This window comes from Nicotiana attenuata, chromosome 1 (genome assembly GCF_001879085.1).
Source record: "Nicotiana attenuata strain UT chromosome 1, NIATTr2, whole genome shotgun sequence".
In the NCBI taxonomy this organism is placed as follows: Eukaryota; Viridiplantae; Streptophyta; class Magnoliopsida; order Solanales; family Solanaceae; genus Nicotiana; species Nicotiana attenuata.
This window is the reverse complement of record NC_031989.1, coordinates 110416229-110432799: the sequence shown is the minus strand read 5'-3', so window position 1 is coordinate 110432799 and position 16571 is coordinate 110416229.

The following is a 16571-nucleotide window of genomic DNA, read 5'->3' as shown; positions in this document are numbered from 1 at the left end:
CACGCGCTTCCTCATCCACTAATCAGCAACCTGAGACCCCAGCAGCGGCTCCCAAGGGGAGCAGAGGGCGAGGCCGAGGCCGTGCTAGAGGCCGAGGCAGGGGCAGAGCTCAGCCCAGAGCAGCAGCACCAGCGGCGGAGCCTCTGGTTGAGTTTGATGATGATGTTCTGTCCCAGACAGTTCCGGTGGGCCCAGCTCAGGTCCTAGAGGGGTTCATTGCTACCCTAGTACTCCAGGATGCTCTGGTCTGTTTAGTGGGCCTTATGGAGAGTGTCACCCAGGCAGGGTTACTTCCTGTAGCACCAGCAATCTCTCAGGCTGGGGGAGGAGCACAGACTCCTGCTACCCGCACTTCGGAGATTATGGTTCCCCAATTTCAGACTCCAGCAGCTCAGCCAGTTGGAGCAGTTCAGCCGGGTATGGTAGCTCAGACCGGTGATGGAGCAGCTATGTCTGCCGATGCTTTGTGGAGATTGGACATGTTCACTAAGCTCTTCACTACCACTTATAGCGGTGCTTCTTCTCAGGATCCCCAGGATTATTTAGACAGTTGTCATGAGGTTCTCAGGAACATGGGGATAGTGGAGACCAATGGGGTCGACTTTGCTGCTTTTCGTTTGTCTGGATCCGCCAAGACTTGGTAGAGAGATTATTGTTTGGCTAGACCAGCTATTTCTGGAGAAGTTTCTTCCTTTCACTCAGAGAGAGAGCTATCGGAGGCAGTTTGAGCATCTCCAGCAGGGTTCCATGACCGTTACTCAGTACGAGTCCAAGTTTATTGATTTGGCCCGTCATGCTCTTCTTATACTTCCCACTAAGAGAGAGAGAGTGAGGAGGTTCATTGAGGGACTCGTTCAGCCTATTCGACTTTAGATGGCTAAGGAGACGAGGAGCGAGATGTCCTTTTAAGATGCGGCCAATGTGGCCAGGATGGTTGAGATGGTTCTATCACAGGGGGGTGGTCAGGGGTTTGACAAGAGGCCTCATCATTCAGGTAGATTCAGTGGTGCCTCGTGTGGAGGAAGGGATTCTTTTGGTAGAGGCCATCCTCCTAGGTCTTTCTCACGGTGCTTCAGGTGGCCGTGGTTCTCATATGCAATATTCGGATCAGTAGTCCTATAGTACACCCCCCGCTTCTATCAGTGCACTGCTGCTCTAGAGTTTTCGGGGTGGTCATTCAGCTCGTCAGGGTCAGCAGTCTCAAGAGGCGAGGGCTTGTTATACTTGTGGCAATACGGGGCATGTTGCTAGATTTTACCCTCGAACATCGAGCAACTCTCAGTATTAGGGTTCCCGTGCCATGGTTCAGGCACCAAGGGTTCCACAGCCCGCTCAGCCAGCTAGAGGTGGAGATAGAGGTGCTAGAGGTGGAGGTAGAGGTATTAGAGGTGGAGGTCAGGCCGCTAGAGGTGGAGGCCAGCCAGCAGCAGGCCGTCCCAGAGATGTAGTTTAGAGTGGTGGGGCCCAGCCCCGATGTTATGCTCTTCCAGCCAGGCCTGAGGCTGAGGCTTCCGATGCAGGTATCACAGGTATTGTTCTCGTTTGTAGTAGAGATGCTTCAGTTCTATTTGATCCTAGATCTACATACTCCTATGTGTCATCTTATTTTGCACCATATCTGGTCATGTCTAGTGATTCCTTGAGTGCTCCTGTATATGTGTCTACACTGGTGGGTGATTCTATTGTGGTAGATCGTGTCCATCATTCATGTATAGTTGTGATTAGGGGTCTTGAGACTCGAGTAGATTTGTTACTTTTTGATATGGCTGATTTTGATGTCATATTGGGGTGGACTGGTTATCACCTTACCACGCTATCTTGGACTGTCATGCCAATACTGTGACCTTAGCCTTGCTGGGGTTGCCTCGTTTAGAGTGGAGAGGGACTCTTGGTTATTCTACCCGTTGTGTTATCTCATATATGAAGGCTCGGCGTTTGGTCGGGAAGGGGTGTTTGGCCTATTTGGTATATGTTCGTGATTCTAGTGCCGAGGTTCTTTCTATGGATTATGTGCCTGTTCTTCGTGAGTTTCCTGAGGGTTTCCCTTTAGACCTATCGGGTATGCCACCGAACAGGGATATTGACTTCTGCATTGATTTGGCTCCGAGCACTCAGCCCATTTCTATTCCGCCATATCGTATGGCCCCGCCTGAGTTGAAAGAATTTAAGGAGTAGTTGCAAGACTTGCTTGATAAGGGATTTATTAGGCCTAGTTCTCGCCTTGGGGTGCGCCGGTGTTGTTTGTTAAGAAGAAGGACGGATCGATGAGGATGTGTATAGATTACTGGCAGTTGAAAAAGGTTACAATCAAGAATAAGTATCCATTGCCGAGGGTTGATGATTTGTTTGATCGGCTTTAGGGTGCCAAAGTATTTTCGAAGATTGACTTGAGATCTGGCTACCATCAGTTGACGATTAGGGCATCCGATGTCCCTAAGACAGCTTTTCGCACTCGGTACGGGCACTATGAGTTCTTGGTGATGTCATTCGGGTTGACAAATGCCCCAGCAGCTTTCATGGATTTGATGAACCGAGTGTTCAGGCCTTATTTGGATTCCATCGTGATTGTCTTCATTGACGATATTTTGATCTATTCCCGCAGCCATAAGGAGCACGAGCTACATCTTCGAGTCGTTCTTTAGACTCTGAAATATAGTCAGTTGTATGCTAAGTTTTCGAAGTGTGAGTTCTGGTTGAGCTCAATTGTATTCTTGGGTCACGTTGTTTTAGAAGAGGGTATTCAGGTGGATCCAAAGAAGATAGAGGTAGTCAAGAATTGGCCTCGACCCACATCAGCTACAGAGATTCGGAGTTACTTGGTTTGGCAGGCTATTACCATCGATTTGTGGAGGGGTTTTCATCTATTGCAGCCCCGATGACCAGGTTGACCTATAAGGGTGCCCAGTTCAGGTGGTCGGACGAGTGTGAGGCGAGCTTTCTGAAGCTCAAGACAGCTTTGACTACGGCGCGAGTGTTGGTTTTTCCTACAGGTTCAGGGCTATATACAGTTTATTGTGACGCATCTCGTATTGGACTTTGTGCGGTGTTGATGCAGGATGGCAAGGTCATTGCTTATGCTTCGCGATAGTTGAAGATTCATGAGAAGAATTATCAGTTCATGATTTGGAGTTAGCAGCCATTGTTCACGCACTGAAGATTTGGAGGCACTATTTATATGGTGTGTCATGTAAGGTGTTCACGGATCACAAGTGTTTGCAATACTTGTTCAAGTAGAAGGAGCTAAACTTGAGGCAGAGAAGGTGGTTGGAGCTACTGAACAACTATGATATCACCATCTTATATCATCCAGGGAAGGCCAATGTAGTGGCTGATGCTTTGAGAAGGAAGTCAGTTAGTATGGGCAGTCTTGCGTATATTCCGGTCGGTGAGAGGCCGCTTGCTTTGAATGTTACGGCTTTGGCCAATCAGTTTGTGAGGTTGGATGTCTCTGAGCCCGGCCACGTATTAGCTTGCACAGTCGCTCGTTCTTCATTATTCGAGCGTATTCGAGATCGGCAGTTGTGTCTTGAATGACACGGTACAGCACGGTCGTGCCAAACAGGTTACAGTTGGGGATGATGGAGTTTTTAGGATGCAGGGTCGTATTTGTGTGCCTAATATGGATGGACTTCGAGAGTCGATTCTAGAGGAGGCCCGTAGTTCCTGGTACTCTATTCATCCGTGCGCCGCTAAGATGTATCAGGATTTGTGGCAGCATTATTGGTGGAGGAGGATGAAGAAGGATATTGTTGCGTATGTGGCTCGGTGTTTGAATTGTCAGCAGGTAAAGTTCGAGCATCAGAGACCTGGTGGTTTGCTTCAGAGGATTGAGCTTCCCGAGTAGAAGTGGGAGCGTATCACTATGGACTTTGTTGCTGGACTCCCACAGACTCAGAGGAAGTTCGATGCTGTGTGGGTTATTGTTGATAGGCTGACCAAGTCAGGGCACTTCATTCCTATGGCAGTCTCCTATTCTTCTGAGAGGTTAGCTGAGATCTATACCCGGGAGATCGTCCACCTTTATGGTGTGCCCGTGTCTATCATTTTGGACCGAGGTACGCAGTTTACCTCGCATTTCTCGAGGTCAGTTCAATGTGAGTTGGGCACACAGGTTGAGTTGAGCACAACATTTCATCCTCAAACGGACGCGCAATCCGAGCGTACTATTCAGATTTTGGAGGATATGCTCCGAGCTTGTGCAATTGACTTTGGAGGCTCGTGGGATCAGTTTTTTCCATTAGCGGAGTTTGCCTACTACAACAGTTACCAGTCGAGCATTCAGATGGCTCCCTATGAGGCTTTACATGGTAGGCGATGTCGGTCGCCGGTTGGTTGGTTTGAGCCGGGGGGGACTCGGTTGTTGGGTACGGATCTAGTACAGGATGCCTTGGACAAGGTCAGGGTTATTCAGGATAGGCTTCGTACAGCTCATTCCTGGCAAAAGAGTTATGCCAACAATAAGGTTCGTGATGTGGCATTCATGGTCGGCGAGCGGGTGTTGCTTCGGGTGTCGCCTATGAAGGGCGTGATGAGATTTGGGAAGAGGGGCAAGCTTAGCCCTAGGTTCATTGGCCCGTTTGAGATTCTTGATCGAGTGGGAGACGTGGCTTATAGACTTACGTTGCCGCCGAGTTTATCAGCCGTGCATCTAGTGTTTCATGTGTCCATGCTTCGGAAGTATCACGGCGATCCATCCCACGTGTTAGACTTCAGCACTGTCCAGTTGGACAAGGAATTGTCCTATGAGGAGGAGCCGGTAGCTATTCTAGACCGGCAGGTTCGTCAGTTGAGATCGAAGAGTTTCCTTTCTGTTCGTGTTCAGTGGAGAGGTCAGCCTGTTGAGGCATCGACCTGGGAGTCTGAGTCCGGTATGCGCAACCGTTATCCCCATCTTTTCTCCGACTCAAGTACTTCCTCCTTATGTCCGTTCGAGGATGAACGGTTGTTTTAGAGGTGGAGAATGTGATGACCCAAAAGTTCATCACTTGTTTTGGAAATAAATTCTGTGTTTCGAGACATTAAAACCTCCTTTTTGTCTCACCTCGATTTGGGTGCGCAGTCCGGGCGTGTATCCGGAAGGCCATTACGTAAAAATCTATGAAAAATGATGAATTTTGCTCTTAAAATGAATTTAGGTTGACTTCGATCAACATTTTGGGTAAACGGACCCGGACCCATGATTTGATGGTCCCGAAGGGTCCGTACGAAAATATGGGACTTGGGCGTATGCCCGGAATCAAATTTTGAGGTCCCAAGCCCGAGAAATGAATTTTTGAAGAAAATTGTTTAACTGAAATTTCTAGAGTTGTTGGAAATTTGAATGTAATTGAATTTGATGGTATCGTGCCCGTATTTTGGTTCCGGAGCCCGGTATAGATTTATATGGGATTTAAGTTGAGCCAGTAAAATTTGGTAAGAAACGGACTTGATATGACGTGAATCGGACCTTCGGTTGTTAAAATTGAACTTAAGAGTTCATGAGATTTTTCTTTGATTTTGATGCTAAATTCATAGTTATTGATGTTATTTCGATGATTTGATTGCACGAGCAAGTCCGTATGATATTTTTGGACTTGCGTGCATGTTTGGTTTGGAGTCCCGAGGGCTCGGGTGAGTTTTGGATAGGCCACGGAGTGAAATTTAGACTTAAGAAATTGCTGGTATGTTGCAGGTCTGCAGGCCTGGCTCGCAAATGCGAAGATGGCTTGGGAAGGCCTTGATCGCTAATACGACCAATTCATCACAAATGCAAAAGAAAAGGCCAGAGTCACAAATGCGACTTATTCTTCGCGAATGCGAAGATGACAGGTCCTGAAGGGGTTCGCAATTGCAACATCAGAGACCAGTTAACTGAGACTTAGACGCATTTTCAACCATTTTCCAAACCTTCTCAAAACCTAAACACCCTTGGGCGATTTTTCAAAGACAACTACTCTTCCAAATCATTTGTAAGTCATTTATAACTCATTTCTTTCAATCTAATCCATCTTTTTACATGATTTCAACTCAAAATCAAAGGTTTTCATGGGAAAAATTGGGTGTTTTGGGTAGAACTTTGGATTTTCGAATTTTGGGGATTGGGACCTCGATTTGAGGTCCGATTTCAAAACAAATTTTATTTTTGAGTTCGTGGGTGAATTGGTAATCGGGTTTTGGTTCGAACCTCGGGTTTCGACCATGTGGGCCCGGGGTCGATTTTTGACTTTTTGGGAAAAACTTTAGAAAACCTATTTTCATGCATTAGAATTGATTCATTTAGCATTTATTGATATAGTTAAGTAACTTGTGGCTAGATACAAGCGAACTGGTGGTGGAATCAAGAGGTAAAGCGGTAGTTGAGGCTTGAATTGTGTTCGTGGCATCGAGGTAAGTGTTTGGTCTAGCCTTAGCTTGAGGGATTAGGAGTCGTGTCCTATTTGCTATGTGTTAGTTGTTGAGTACGACTTATAGGCATGGTGACGAGTATCTATATGTTGGTGTCAAGCATGCCCTTGAGTCTTATACTATGATTAATGTGACTCCGTTTTGTATTGTCCATGCCTTATGTGATGATTTCTATTGTTGAACAAGGCTTGTGGAAGTAATAGTGGTAATTGAACATTGAAGAGCGTTGGCTCAAGTTGAAAAATGATTTGTGGAAGTATTATTGGCAGTTGAACATTTTAGAGCATTGGCTCAAGTTGTGAATTGAGTTGTGAAGTAAATGTGAAAAAGAGAAGAGGATTATGATATTGTCTCCCTTGCCGGGATGTTGTTGCTTTTAATGTTATCGCCCTTGCCGGGATGTTGTTGCTTTTAATGTCATCACCCTTGCCGGGATGTTATTGCTTTTGATATTGATTGCCTTACTGGGATATTATTGATGTACTATTGTTCCCTTGCCGGGATCTTATTGTGATTTTATTTATTCCCTTGCCCTTATTGCTTTGTGATTTTTGTTTGGGTAAGGAAGAGTGTTAAAGCACGAAGGGTGATGTCGTGCATGATATTTGTGAGAGAGTGTTAAAGCACGAAGGGTGATGTCGTGCCGCACGATGTATAATTTCGTGCCTTTATATGAGTGATAATGCACGAAGGATCATTCTGTGCCATGAATATGTGAGGTAAAAGCACGAAGGGTGATGCTGTGCCGATTATATTGATTTTTGGTGAGGACGAGAGTAAAAGCACGAAGGGTGATACTGTGCACTTGTCTTTGATTTTCCTGATTTCTATTGATAATTGAGTTATGGTGTTCTTTACATTTAACTGTTGGTTTCTGTAGTTACTTGTTGTTCCCCGCAGCATGTTTCCCCCTTCCTATCTTTAATTGTAAAGTTTTGCCTTTATTTTCCGCTGTACATGATTTAACTGCACAGGTTTATTCGGTAGTCTGGTCCTAGCCTCGTCACTACTTCGGCGAGGTTAGGCTAGGAACTTGCCAGCACATGGGGTCGGCTGTGCTGATACTACACTCTGCACTCTTTTGTGCAGATCCCGGTACTGGAGCATTCGGACATTAGCTTTGGGTTGCTGCCTTCAGTCCATTCGGAGACCCGAGGTAGTCCTGCAGGCATCCGCAAGCCTTGGCGTCTCCTTCTATCCTTTCATTATGTTTCTTTTATGTATTTCAGAGACAACATTGTATTTATCTTTTGGACCCTTATTTGTAGTATTTCTAGACAGTCTGTGAAATTGTAACACCAGTTCTGGGTAGTCTATGTTTAAGGATTTGTATCGGTAATGTTTAACTAGTTATATTTTGTTCTTCCGCTTATTAAATTCCGCTGTGTATATAATGTTGGTTCTTAATTGTTCAAGGATTAATATGGAAGAAAAAAAAGGGTAAATACTACGAATGGTGCTTGCCTAGCTTTCACTAGTAGGCGCCATCACGACTCCCGAGGGTGTGAAATCTAGGTTGTGATAGAGATTTGGGTCTATAAAATGGACCATACACTTTCAATAACAGACCTATGATTTTGAAAGTATGCGAACTGGATTTCCAAATGTGTAAGGAATCCACAAAAAATGTTCCAGTGTGGGTCAACTTCCCTTGGCTACCCATACAGTACTGGACAGTGGAGAACTTAGAGAGAATTGCAAGCTCGATTGGGAACCCAATTTGCACTGATAAACTAATAGCGCAGGAGGCTAGAATATCCTATGCTCGTATGTTGATTGAGATGGATGTCTCCCAAGCACTACCTGAGACAATGCTAATAGAAACTGCAGAAGGAAAAACAAGGGAGCAAGAATTGAGCTATGATTGGCATCCTTCCTTCTGTCATGACGGTCTCACAATAGGTCATGACACAGGGAAATGTAATTGCCAAATAGATATGAAAGAGTACTCAGGACCTGATGCCAAAGGACAGATAGGTGGACAGAAAAAAAAAGGGGAAAAAGATTATGCACTAAATGGATTGCGAAGCAAAAGACAATTGGGGGAGCACAGGCGCAAGAGGTTAGAGTTGAGACCAGCAAAGAAGAAACAATTGCACTACCAGTCATCAGTATAGGAATAGAGCAGAAGGACAGTGAGTTTCAGATAGCTAAGTCAAAAGGAAAACGGGTGCAAAGTCCCACTGCGAAAAGCTCAATGAGAAAGGGTATGAGCGATGAGACCATTGAAGCTATACTGCATAAAAATAGATTCAATGCCCTAAGAATTCAGGAAAGGGAGGATGCTACTTTGGCATCAAAAGAAGAAACAGTACCTTTGGTCCACCCCCCATGATTATTAGCTCGTGGAATATTAGAGGGCTTAATAAGCCCTATAAGCAGAAAGAACTCAAGGCTTTTCTGCTTAAGAATAAAATAACAGTATTAGGGTGCCTTGAGACCAAAGTGAAAAAAGAAAATGAAAAAAGAGTTAGAAGGAAGATGGGGAATGAATGGGAAGTATTCTCAAACTATTCATATGCTCCCAATGGGAGAATATGGATACTGTGGAAGGCTCAACAAGTAGATGTTAATATAATTCAAGCTGGAACTCAATTGGTGCACTGTGAGATCAAGGACAGGAATTCAACTTTTAAATGTTGGCTTACTTTTGTACATGGTTATAATACTGTTGCAGGGAGACAGGAAATATGGAGTCAAATTAGATAGATAAATAGCACTATGGTGGAGGGCTGGTTGATCCTGGGAGACTTCAATACTATGTTATCTGTTAATGACAGTTTTAATGGTAATGCAGTTCACCAGAGTGAAGTGGTTGATTTTCAAACTTGTGTTGATGATACTGGTTTGGGATTATTGAGCAGAAAAGGATGCCAGTGGTCTTGGTGCAACAAAAGAGAGGGTACTGATAGAATATACAATAATATTGACTGGGCACTGGGAAACTCTTACTGGTTCATGCAGTATAGCTATATAGAGGCAGTATATGAGAACTATGGGGTCTCTGATCATTCACCCATAGTACTATGTGCTGAGATTATTAGAAACCACTTACCAAAGCCATTTAGGCTTCTTAATGTGCTCTTACGGGAAGAGGAATTCAACAAGCTAGTACAAGAGGTGTGGGATCAAAATATAACTGGATACACTATGTATTCAGTTTGGCAAAAGCTATAGAGACTGGGGAGCAGGGCAAAAGGAATGAATAGACTCTATAATTCAGTAGACAAAAAGGTTGAAATGCTTAAAGATCAGCTGCAGGAAATTCAGAAGAGGATAGATAATGACCTATTCAACAATAACTTGATTTTGGAGGAGAAAGAACTATTGATGCAAGTAGAAAAGTGGCAAGGTATACAAGAGAAAGTCTATAGGCAGATAGGGTAGTGTGGATTGTAGCAGGTGACTCAAACACAAAGTTTTTTCATGGACATCTAAAGGCAAGGCAAGCTAGAAGTAGAATCTCTACTATCTGTAATGAGCTTGGACAAAAACTGACTGATCTTTTATTAGTTGAGCAAGAGTTCACATCTTTCTTCGAAGGTCTTCTAGGAACAAGGGCTTCTAAATTGCCTTGCCTTGATGTAAACATAGCTAGGAATGGTCCTTTGAATTGAGAGCAGCAATTAAACATGATCAAGAGTGTATCTGATACTGAGATCCTACAAGGGCTTAAGGAATTACCAAGTGACAAAGCACCTGGCATTGATGGATTTCCAGTAGAATTCTTTAAGAAATATTGGAATATAGTTGGAGAAGAGGTGATAAAGGCAGTCAAGGAGTTCTTTGAATCAGGAAAGCTATTGAAGAGTGTATGCAGTGCAACTATTACATTAGTGCCAAAAGTGGCTAGTCCTTCCTTTGTCAAAGAGTTCTGGCCTATAGCATGCTGTACCACCATCTATAAACTCATTGCCAAAATTCTCACTTCAAGACTGAAACAGTGGTGGATTTCATTGTTGGACCAGCTCAGTCAGCATTCATAGAAGGAAGAAGTATTCTAGACAATGTTATCCTTGCTCATGAATTGATGAATTGCCATTCAAGTACTTGGGAGTTCCTTTATCCTCAAGGAAGCTATCTATTCAGCGATGTATGCCATTAGTGGAGAAGATTACAAACAGAATAAAGTGCTGGACATCAAAACTCCTATAATACAGTGGCAGACTACAACTGATATGAAGTGTTTTATTTGAAATGCAGACCTACTGGGGGTAGGTGTTTTTGATACCTAAGAAGATTATAAAGCTAGTAAACTCTGTCTGTAGAATTTTTCTATGGACAAGAAGCTATAGTCCTTCAAAGAGAGCTTTGATTTCCTGGGACAGAATATGCATGCATGTATCAGCTGGAGGTTTAGATGTTATAAACTTTGAATGGTGGAACAAGGTAGCACTGTGTAAGCTAATGTGGGCAGCACATTCAAAGAAGGATGCTCTCTGGATCAAATGGATACACGCGGTGTATTTAAAGAAGAAGGAATTCAATACTATGCAGACTCCTAACCAAGCTTGCTGGCTGGTAAGGAAGGTATTTGATATTAGAGACTGGTACAAAAACATTGAATCCTTTGCAAATATTAACAAGTTCTGCAGAAGGGGATAGTTCAGTATTCAGAAGATGTACACTCTATCAAGACCTCAGTATCCAAAGGTTGGGTGGAAAGCCTTACTACTGGGTACAAGTATCCCTAGACACAACTTTATACTATGGCTAGCTCTAAATCACAGACTTACTACAGTGGATAGACTAGTAGCATGTGGCATACAGGTTGATCTTGGATGTGTTTTATGTAAGAATGGAAAAAATGAAACTATGGCTCACTTGTACTTTGAATGTCAGTACCCAAGGAGCATATGGGAAATTCTGCTTAACTGGATAGGAGAGAAGTATCAGATTGGTATATGGGAAGAGGAAGTTAAATGGCTGAGTGCAAGAACAAAAAACAGTCGAGCTTATGGAAGTATCTTGGCATTTCTGTTCGTGGCACTAATATACCATACTTGGATAGAAAGGAACATGCGCAGATTCTAGGGAAAGGAGATTGATATGAAGAAGAAGCTACGAGACATTGTCCTACAATTACACATCAAAGGACATCAAAAGGAAAAATGGAAGAAGTACCTAGAAAGAGTGAATAGTTTTCCTCTATGATCTAGTCTAGTAGGGAACTTTTAGGTGTGTAAATGTTTCTTTTTCTTTATAGTTATTTTGATGTTATCTTGAGTCTAACTCTTTAGTCCAAAAGAGTTAGAGGTGCTATAAATATCATTACTGGTTAAATAAAAAATTTTGATATTTAACCAACAAAAAAACATTGTTTTCAAATTATTTGTGTAAAAGAAGACCCAAAATCTATTAAACTAGAATAGAACTATCACGACCCATGTTCTCCCTCCGTGAACCGTCCTGACGGCACCTAGTCTCTACGACTAGGTCAACCTAACACTTTGCGGAAATGAAATAAAAACATGAACATTCACTACTAACAATGAAAAATATCTAATGAGCAACTGAATGCCACTCGGCATATACAATTATCACCTCCGAAATGTACCAAACAATTCCCAAAAACTGGAATACCGTAAGTCACAAGCTATTAAGAAGTCATAACTGTTCTATACATCATTTCTACAAAAAGAAGGAAAAATGAACATAGGGGGGATGAGGGGGACTCCGAGGATCTGCAGGCGCGGGCAGATGTACCTTGAAGTCTCCAATTAGCAGCAGCAACTGCAACTAGTGATGAGGCTGGTAAGATGAACCTGGATCTGCACACGAAAAACATGTGCAAGGAAGCGCATGAGTACACCACAATGGTACCCAATAAGTGCCAAGCTTAACCTCGGTCGAGTAATGATGAGATCAGGTCAGGGCCCTACTAGTATATATATAATAAAATATAATAGAATGAAATATCGCAGTAAGAGTAAATATTGAAATTTAACAAGAAAAGTAAGCATAAAAGAACAACAGCTCAGAACAAAGAGATAACAATAGGGGATCTCCCAGGATACCGTCCCGTATTCCCAAACGTAAATACGCAGGGGGATCTCCCAAAATACCGTTCCGTAGTCCCAAGTAAATATACAGTGCTGCAGGATCTCCCGGAATATCGTTCCGTAGTCCCAAAGTAAATATGCAGTACTTGGGGGATCTCTCGAAATACCGTTCCGTAGTCCCAAAGTAATTATGCAGCTCAAACAATTGGTTTACAACTACAACACGGAAACCATACGATTCAGACTAAGTACAAGTCAACGTAGAAGCAGGAAATTCACTAAGCATGCTGCACAGAGTTCAGATAAGCAATTAAGACAAGTAGACATGTTGTTCTAAACTAAATGGGATAATTACATATGCTAGTGTCACGACCCAAAATCCACCAGTCAAGATGGCACCTAACCCAACCTGCTAGGTAAGCCAATTAACAATTATCCAATTCCATTAAACTTAATAAAATAATTAAACAACAGAATTATCTAAATTTTATACATTTTTTGAGGATTGGTAGTACAAATCATGAGCTTCTAAGAATAGAGTTTACAAAGCTTTTATGAAGAAAAAACATCTATTGTTTGAAAAGTACATAAACCGAATTTTATAATCTAGGCTACCGTGAACAAGAGGCAGCACACAGCAGGAACGCAGGTACGCCTTCAAATCCATCAACCATCGATCGCAACAACATCAGCGTCCGGGATCTGCAGGCAATGTGCAGAAAGTGCAGTATGAATACAACCGACCCCCTGTACACAAAAAGTAACAAACCTAACCTCAGGTTGATAGTAGTAACGAGCTGGTACATTGGTTGGATCCAACACAAAACGACCGGTCGGGTTGTTACATCCTCCCCCACTTAAACATACCTTCTTCCTCGAACGTGCCCAGAGCTGTTCCAAAAGCCATCAGATCGCCGTGTAACCTTACTATGCACATACCCGGGGGTGATCCCACGTCACCCTATCCCTTATAGGTTTGATAACACAACATGACTGAAATTTCTTAATCCAAACTAACCTATAAGCCTTAGAACCAAATTTTTCACATCCGAAATTTTTTTTATAAGATCAGAACCTCGCATCAACACACTGTATAAGTCTGAGAAAGTTGTATCAAGCCATATCCGTACCCCAAGATACAATCACATGATATACCACATAATTCAAACACTCATAGCGATAATTTCTAATCACAGTAGCTGCTCAAAACAACCCAATACCGGCAATAAACTCTCCTATCAAACAGAGCCTCGTTCTAACACCTTCATATACTTCCAACGATGAAAGAAACACGCTGAAACTCATAACCATTCGTCAGATCAACAAGTTGTGGAACTCCCTCTCCTTGTATAGGAACTTTAGCAAATTTCTAAGCCGACTTTTGATATTATTCTTCCAACCACGCGGTAATCAATTCCGATAGTATTCATTCTAGGTCCAATGACCCCATCTCATCCAACACGAGCACTCTAGCGACATGACACATCAATACAATCTGAAGCAACAACCCTTGCAATTCGTGCACCAATAAGTAACAGTCCAAATGTACTCAAACATGGAAAAATGACATCCAATAAGAGAAATGCCCCGCAAGCTCAACAAGTATCACCACAACGCAATGCTAAGAACCCATCACACACCGCATAACCAAAACACACGAATCTCATGCAGTGGATCATACCTCAATACAACTTCTCTACAATGTGTGACCCCATCCAAACGCTGGTCCATATTATACACCTCGAGCTGCCTTGCTTAAAATTAATAACCCCGCAAAATTCGACATCAAGCACCCGAAGTGCATTACCATAACCACAGAGAGAAAATAACACAATGCCACATCCGGAAAGAACATAGCCAACGCGCAATCAATCACGCAATACCTAAATACTCATCTGGCACGAATTTCCTCTATAAAGCCCCAATAGAACCGCACCATGTGTGCATATAACCAACGATTCACAACTTCTCGTAACATAGAAGGGTAACTCACAGATAATTTCAGAACACGAATATGCTCAACAACAACTGAATGGCACATCCCACAACAATAGCAGTTCGGAGTCAACAAATCTGACCCGGTGTAGAACACACACCCATATTGGCCTACCAATGAACCCTAAATCAACTCCGGTCACTTACAATAAATAAATAATCCTCCGAAAGCCCATAATGACTGAATGACAACACATACTATCCTCTGCTCAACCTTGGCTACCTTTTCACAGTCCACAACCACGAAACAATCTACTCATGAGAACTCCCAGTCTCCAAATCCATAGAACACATGAATCATCATATCTGATCTCAGCTCCACCGCCTAAATGTCTAACACTTCTCCACTACACGATCATCCCACGAGGAATACTTCTATAATTTTTCTGTGCCACAAACAAAATTCGAACACCAGCAGTCGATCAAACAAGAGAATGCCGCAATACCAATGACGTATCTATAAATCAAACACATTGCCCCTTCTGAAATGTATACTCTCCTCACGCCGTACCAAATAGTAATGCCATTTACCTATTCATCTAAAATCGTCCATGCTGCCTAAGAAATTATGACCTTTCTTTCAAAACTGAACTGTGACCTTGCACATGCCAAACCTCGATCCTACACGAAACACCGCATATACCATGCCACCCTATGATAGATACGAGAACTTTATAATCCACTCCGAGTCACAAGCAATTGCATACTGAATTAGCTAAGAACTTTCCATTTGATCCCATCCAGGAGGAAATCACTATACATCACATTTTCCTTGTGCCAGTAGGAAATATATATCTCTAACTGTGGTAGAAACGATCAAGAGCTCCCCGAATCCCATTTGCACACAACCAAACCGTCAGGATTGACCCCTCCTAACTCAACCAAGCTACGCAAGCCATCAAAACCCACGAGCATTGCCACAAAACACCTGTAGAAACCCACCACATCATAAGTATCCAAAGAACCGATCATATCCATTATCATGCCGATCCAACCTACTTCCAAGTTGTACTAATTCTTTGAGTTCCTTCCGAATTACATTCAAGTTGATACTTTTCCTTGCTAGTACACTACTATCCTTAACTAATACTTTCCCCACAAACTTTAGCATAAAACCACGCCGCCCTAAGTCTCATAAACCGTTGTATTCCTTCTTAACCACCCCCAAAAGTACCACAACCGAGATTCCCATTGAAGAGACCTTCTGTTTGTAGAATCCATAATGATATAGAAATGCCACAAGTCCTGACATCCTCCAATATAAATCTCAATTTCTAGCCAAATACATATCCTGAAGATTCCCAATTGGCATGTATAAATCTTGAATTCATTGGAACCATTCTCGAGAGTCATCAACTCTGCTCAAATCTCAATTAGACAGACCAAATAGACCGAACGACATGTGCCTCATTAGCACTCCAACACCCAAGGAAGTAACTCCACCTTAATGCAACCAAATAAATTCCTACTCCATGCACATTACATCCTTCACCGATAAAAACTCAAATCGTTCCGTGATTCTCATATACTCATAAAGCCTAATAAAACTCGTACCCAGAAATTCCTTTACTCAGGTCATCATCGATCTCAACCTCTGCAGAACATAACTCATTCACAAGTATACCTCAAACCGAAACCAATACAACACATAACCGTGAAATTAACTTATCAATAACGGACTCCTCACTTAGCTCAGAGGCATAGATCAAAACACACCATAGCTCCCAATGCCCATACTTTATTACAGCCATAGTACCGCATTGAAATTCAAGTAAATCCTCCATAAGTTCATGCAACACAAACCATATAATACCTCAAATCATTTGCAAATTTCATATTCATCCTCGTAACATTCGACCCCACTCTCATAAGCGATCTAAACTCAAACTGCAACACATATTTCACTGGTAAAAGAGAACTCCCAACAAACAATTATAGGGATCACACAAATCTCAGGACACCCCGCAGAAGATAGCCCACCTGCTTTGCCTCAAACTGACCTCTCTCTATATCCTTCCACAGTCATACACATTACGCAATCACTTAATCTTCCTGAGTCTGAACTCATGTCACAACATGAAATCTACTTTAATCCTCAACTAGTCAACATGAAATGACCCTTCAACACACCCATAACTCGGGACTATACATCAAATCAAGATGAAATCAAGCACCAAATAGTTCTTTCTA